This window comes from Aethalodelphis obliquidens, unplaced genomic scaffold, assembly GCF_003676395.1.
Source record: "Aethalodelphis obliquidens isolate GAN/ISIS:26980383/991018 unplaced genomic scaffold, ASM367639v1 scaffold27, whole genome shotgun sequence".
Classification (NCBI taxonomy): domain Eukaryota; kingdom Metazoa; phylum Chordata; class Mammalia; order Artiodactyla; family Delphinidae; genus Aethalodelphis; species Aethalodelphis obliquidens.
The window spans coordinates 13,222,427-13,228,345 of NW_020837971.1; positions in this window are offsets into that span (position 1 = coordinate 13,222,427).

The following is a 5,919-nucleotide window of genomic DNA, read 5'->3' on the forward strand; positions in this document are numbered from 1 at the left end:
TTCTGCTGTACAACGAAGTGAATCAGCTACACGTATACATATCTCCCCTCCCTCTTGCACCTCCCTCCTCCCCCATCCCATCCACAGAGCACCGAGCTGGGAACCCTGCACGATACAGCAGTTTTGCCTGGACCTCTTAAGGCTGCCGTTTTCCTGTTGCTGAGATGACAAAGTTTCTGAAATGATACCTCTGGCTATTGAGTGCAACCAGGTGGCCTCCTGGGATCCAAATAAGAGGAAGAGCAGGTGGATTCAGCTTTGCTCTTTCAGGCTTTAACACGACCATTCATATTGCATCCCGCCTACTCCTACAGCAGGGTACCCCGACCTCTCATCCAGGAACCACTGCCCCCCTCCCTTCTTCTTTTTTTTTTTTAAGATTTTTGTGTGTGTGTGTGTGGACCATTTTTAAAGTCTTTATTGAATTTCTTGCAATATTGCTTGTTTTATGTTTTGGTCTTTTGACCGCAAGTCATGTGGGATCTTAGCTCCCTGACCAGGTATCGAACTCGCACCCCCTGCATTGATTGGAAGGCAAAGTCTTAACCACTGGACCTCCAGGGAAGTCCTCCGCTAGTTTCTTAAATAACATGCAAAATACCACACGTGAGGGTGTGTGCTAGTACCCACAGGGTGACATAGAGAGGCTCCATCGTTTTCATTATACTCTCCAAGTGCTGTATGAGACCCGAAAGTTTAAGACCGCCCCCCCCAATCTGGACTCTCATCTCTGTGCTCTCAAAGGGGGTTCATACTTTATTATGCACACAACAGGTGATTTGGAAGATTTGTAAGATTTGTAAAATACCAATAGATATTTTTTTACTTTAACATCTTACAAAAGAATAAATAACCACTGATCAAAACAGCAATTCTGTGGATTTTTTAAATTTGAAGCTAGATTATTTTTAAAGAGTTGGCATAAATAAATATAGCCCTCAGATAATTATGCAGGTGCCTGCTGGTATATCAAAAAATCGGGAAGAGGGCAGCTTCTTGATGCCTGAGAACTCACTCTAGCCCACTTGGGCTTTTTGCGGCTCCACATGCTACCCTGTTCCTGGCCCTAAGCCTCCCCGCACAGGACTGCCCTGCCTGCGGTCCCAGCCCCAAGGGGTCCACACAACACCGACTCACCACTGACACTCAGATCCGGCCACTTCCTCTCTGAATCGTTTCTGACCTTCAGGAAGGGCAACCTTTTGCTCTCGGTGCCCCTGGGTGCCAACGCCGTCTTCCCGCACGCCGCCTACCACAGAGAAGTGGACATCTTTGTGGTACATGTTTGCTCTGAGGCTGAAAGCTCCTCCAGGGAGGAATCAGGTCTCCTTCACGTGGGGATCTTTGCTGACTTGCCTGATGTCAGGCTCATTATAGAGGCTCGAAGAAATACATGTCTGTGGAATGAATGAACGAATGAATGAATGAGTGCGTGGATGAACAAGTGATGAACAGCTCATGTCCACCTCATCAGGAGGGTAATCACATGAAAGCCCCTTTCTGGAAAGTTTTTGTAAATATCAAACCTTTTGTGACAATTTATGTTAGCGATCTCTCTACATCAGGAAAAAAGTAATATTTAAGAGCATGCTGTTATGAGACAGACAGACCTGGGTTCTAAATCTGGTTCTGACAAACCAGTTTGCTGATATGAGGCAAGTTTCTTAACAAACCCTCAGTTTCCTCATTTGTAAACTGGAGGTAACATCCACAACAATTCATACTGGGAAAATTTAAATAGCCCATATATATAAAGCTATTAACACAGTACTGGGCACACAGAATGTGTTTGAAAAAATTATCCACTTAAATCGTTTTTCTTAGCATGCACATTCCTGCCTTCATCCACGGAATGGCTGCCGTCATCCCGTGTAAGCTCTTGGCAGCATTTATGGCACTGGCTGGCGCTGTTCGTTCCTGAAGACTCTCCTCTGTCTTGGTTTCCATGGCTTTGCCTCTCTTTTTACTGCTTCAGCCACTCCCCCGTTTTCTCTGTCCGTCTTCGGGCCCTTCCTGTGGCCCCGGGGTTCTATCTACAGCTGCTTTTCTCACCACATGCCTGCCCAGGACAATCTCACTCACTCTCACACATACCCCAGCTGTCACCAACCTGCCCATGCTCCCAAATCTCGCCCCCAGCTCTCTTCCAATCCCAGGTCCTTATTTCTAGCTAATCTATTCCCACGTGTACCTCGAGCTTGACATATTCAGAGCAGAATTCATTCCTTTCACCTCTGACCAAAGCCTGTTGGCCTCCATCTAGATCTAACTCCCAGACTGTGACTTAGATGCCTGTGCAAACCGTGCTTTACGGTTTTGTAACCCTGGACACGTAACTGTCTCTCGTTGCCTCAGTTTCCTCACTCATAACGTGGAAAGACTAATTCTGTAAGACCTGAAACCCACCTGTTGTGTGTGGATGAACAGAGGTAAAGTATGTAAAATTGGAGGCACAAAGGAAGCCCCTTCACTTGGGAATGACTTCTTCCCCTTGCCAGCCAAGGGCATTCATCTTTATCCTTTTTCTCCAGTCTGTCCTGAATCCCTGAAGCAGACTCATTTTTCCCCACAGAGACACCCCCTTCCTTGAAGCATGGATTCCGTACCTCCACAGATCTCCCTTTGCAGGCTGCCTTCCCCTCTACATCGTGAGCTCCTGAATTCACACTGAATCTCTGAATTTTCACATCAGGAGTTCAACGAACCGGACACACTTAGGCATACGACAAACGTTAGGTGAATTGCATTGGGTAGAATGCAGCTTTTTAAAAATGACAAAATAGGGGAAAGGGAGGTGGTGAGATGAATTGAGAGATTGGGATTGACATATATACACTATTGATACTATGTATAAAATAGATAAGTAATGAGAACAGACTGTATAGCACAGGGGACTCTACGTAATCCTCGGTGCTGACCTAAATGGGAAGGAAATCCAAAGGTGAGGGGATATATGTATACATATAGCAGATTCCCTTTGCAGCACAGCAGAAACTAACACAACATTGTAAAGCAACTAGACTCCAATAAAAATTAAAAAATGACAAAATACACATTTTCAATAAGATTCTAGAAAGAAGACAATACAGTCCATGTTCTTAGATCTTTTTTTTTGCTTCAAAGTGCTGAATTCCAAAAAATTGAGTTTGCTGACAGGGGAACAGTACAAATTTCTTAATCAACCTGGGGAAGTTCACTAATCAAGAGGGCTATTTCAACTGCAATCCCAGGAAGCTTTCTGGAGTTGGCTTCGGTGTTCTTGGCAAATCTCTAGGCAGGCCCTCCCATCCAATGCGGAATTGGTGGAAATGCCTTTGTTATTATCCGTTCACTGCCGTGTGTGCACTTTTTTTTTTTTTGGAAAGATAGGTTGGAGGCTCCCTCCAACTTTTCTTGAGAAAAGCTGAAAAGATGGAAACTTCTTAAGTAATTGATTTAGCTTCCCTGAAGCTCCTGGTTCTTGGCAGGTCAGATATTGGAAACTGCAATAAGATTCCTTTTTCTGTTGTGTTTTCAACATTTGGTTCTTAATCCATATAAAAGTGCAGTTGCTATGAAGGAATGTTGTCGGGTCACTCAGAACACAGGAAAGGAAAAGAATTATCTTATAATCCATACACACCCTGCAAGGGGGGCAAACGGTTCTTCTTATCCTTGTATTTCTCTTCCCAAGAAATCCTGAACTGGGGGGGAGAGAGGGAAGGGTTGGGAGAAGACCTTGAGAATTATACAGCCCAGGTCACCAGGATGCCAGCCCGTTGCTAGGACAGGAGGAAAGGGAGGTGGAGGTGAGGGAAGAATAAGGGACAAGCAACACGCAGAAGGCATCGGGGGGAAGTCCCCAGGAGTCCCTCTTCCCTCCCTTCGTCCCCTTCTGTGGTTCCTGGGTGAGAGCAAAGGGTTGCTGCAGGGCTGTTTGCGGGTGTTGAGGGACTCCTGGAGACTTCCCCCGATGCCTTCTCCTCCACCATGCTGCAGACAGTAAACTGAGGCCCTGAGAAGTTAACCCTCAAAAATAGCACCTTGGCCAAAAGCCCAGGTGAGGCTTCTTGTCTCTGACCCCTCAGGGTACGCCCCTCACACCTATTCTTACGTGGGACACGAATGACACTGCTCTGAATAGACCAAGCAGGCATATTTTACTCAGTAGTTGTGGACTCACCCCTTCTGTGCTCAATAAGGGTTTCAGAAAGAAGAGGGAGAGGAGTCACCTCTCTCAACAGACCTGTGCAGTGTGACTGTGCTTTAATAAACCCAGACTGAACTCCCCCAAAGCTGGGTCTATCCACAGAAGGAGAACAGGTTAATCAAAGGAGGCCAGATCTCTGCCGGTCAGACCCGACCTCATAGTTTCCATAAAAGAGAGCATATGGGTCTCCTCTCTCTCCTCTTCAGTTTCATCGTCAGCAAATTGAAGATGGTAGCATTTATCGTGCAGTGCAGTTATCAGAATTAAACGACCTAGGACACAGGACCCGTGTGAGGTAGAGCAGGGAAATACAAACTGCTCTTTAAAGCATAATCATTAAGTCCTTTTAAATATGTTTTATTGTTTTACTTTACCTCTATTATTTTGCTCACTTCTTTGTTGGCAGCTCTTTCTCTACCGGAGACCCCTGTTCTTTTCTTTTTCACTTTTTGTTTTATATTGGGGTATAGCCGATTAACAATGCTGTGATAGTTTCAGGTGCACAGCAAAGCGCTTCAGCCAAACATATGCATGTATCCATTCTCCCCGGACTCCCCTCCCATCCAGGCTGCCACATACATTGAGCAGAGTCAGAGATCCCTGTTCTAATTCCAAGTCCCCCATGCCTCTCTGGCTTATCCAAGTGAAGGTATCCTGAGGCCACCTGTCAATCAAGTGTTTGCCATCGACAGCCAATTTTTCAGCATCCCCTGGGTGAGCGACACCCAGGGAACAGGTGCTTGTGAGACCAGGCTCAAGACAGGAAAAAGGGAGACTCGTGTGTGTGTGTGTGTGTGTGTGTGTGTGTGTGTGTGTGTGTGTGTGCGTGCACGTGTCTAGGGTTTGTTAAGGGTTGAGGTGGGGGGAGGAGAGGGTTTATTTAGAAGCCAAGGATATCTTGCAAGGAGAGACCACAGTGGTGATGAACAGGGAATACTTGGGAAGGAGAGAGCTTCCGGGGGTGGGAGAGTTATGGAGCAGAGTAATGCTCCACCGTTTGCCCCGGACTACCTTAGGAAGCCTGCTGGTGCCTTAGGACAACACTTAAGGTTAGCGCTGGGACCCTGAGACATCTCTGTAACCACCACCTGGGTTTCTTTTATTCCCATCACTGCTGTTCTTGTCTTTTTGCTCATGTTTCCTCAGCTCTGGCATTACAACTGGTCTCCAGGCTCCCATGGACTCTCTTCCATGACTCTCTTCCAATGCGCTAACATAGTATTGTCTTTTCTCATATTTCGATTGTATTTTTTTTAAGGAAGGAGAAAAGGTTTCCATCTCCACTCCACATATCCAGCCACAGTGCCTTGGACTGAAACAGGTATTTCCTACGGAATTTGGTGTTTTTATTCTGTCAGGCTTTAACCCTCTGCCTCTAAACTGAAAACTGGAGAGGGAACTCCATTTTTTTTGAACTGCCCCAACCCTCTATGGAGCTTCCACAAATCTCCTGTTTACTACTGATATCCTCTGCCCTGCTGCTCCTGGACTCCCAATTTTGAGGCTGGGAATATAGTACAACTTCCATCCAGAGCAGCTCAACTAACAAGAAACTCAGCCAGGACCCTGAGTAGGGATAAGACAGGGGAACAAGGCAGGGCTAATTCTAAAGTCAGCTGACCTAACTTATGAAGGAGGGGACAACATTTTCAAATTCTTAGGAAACGTGATCCTCTCAAACTGAAAGATGGTTCTGACATCTATACTCATTGATCCTAAGCAAGCGAAAT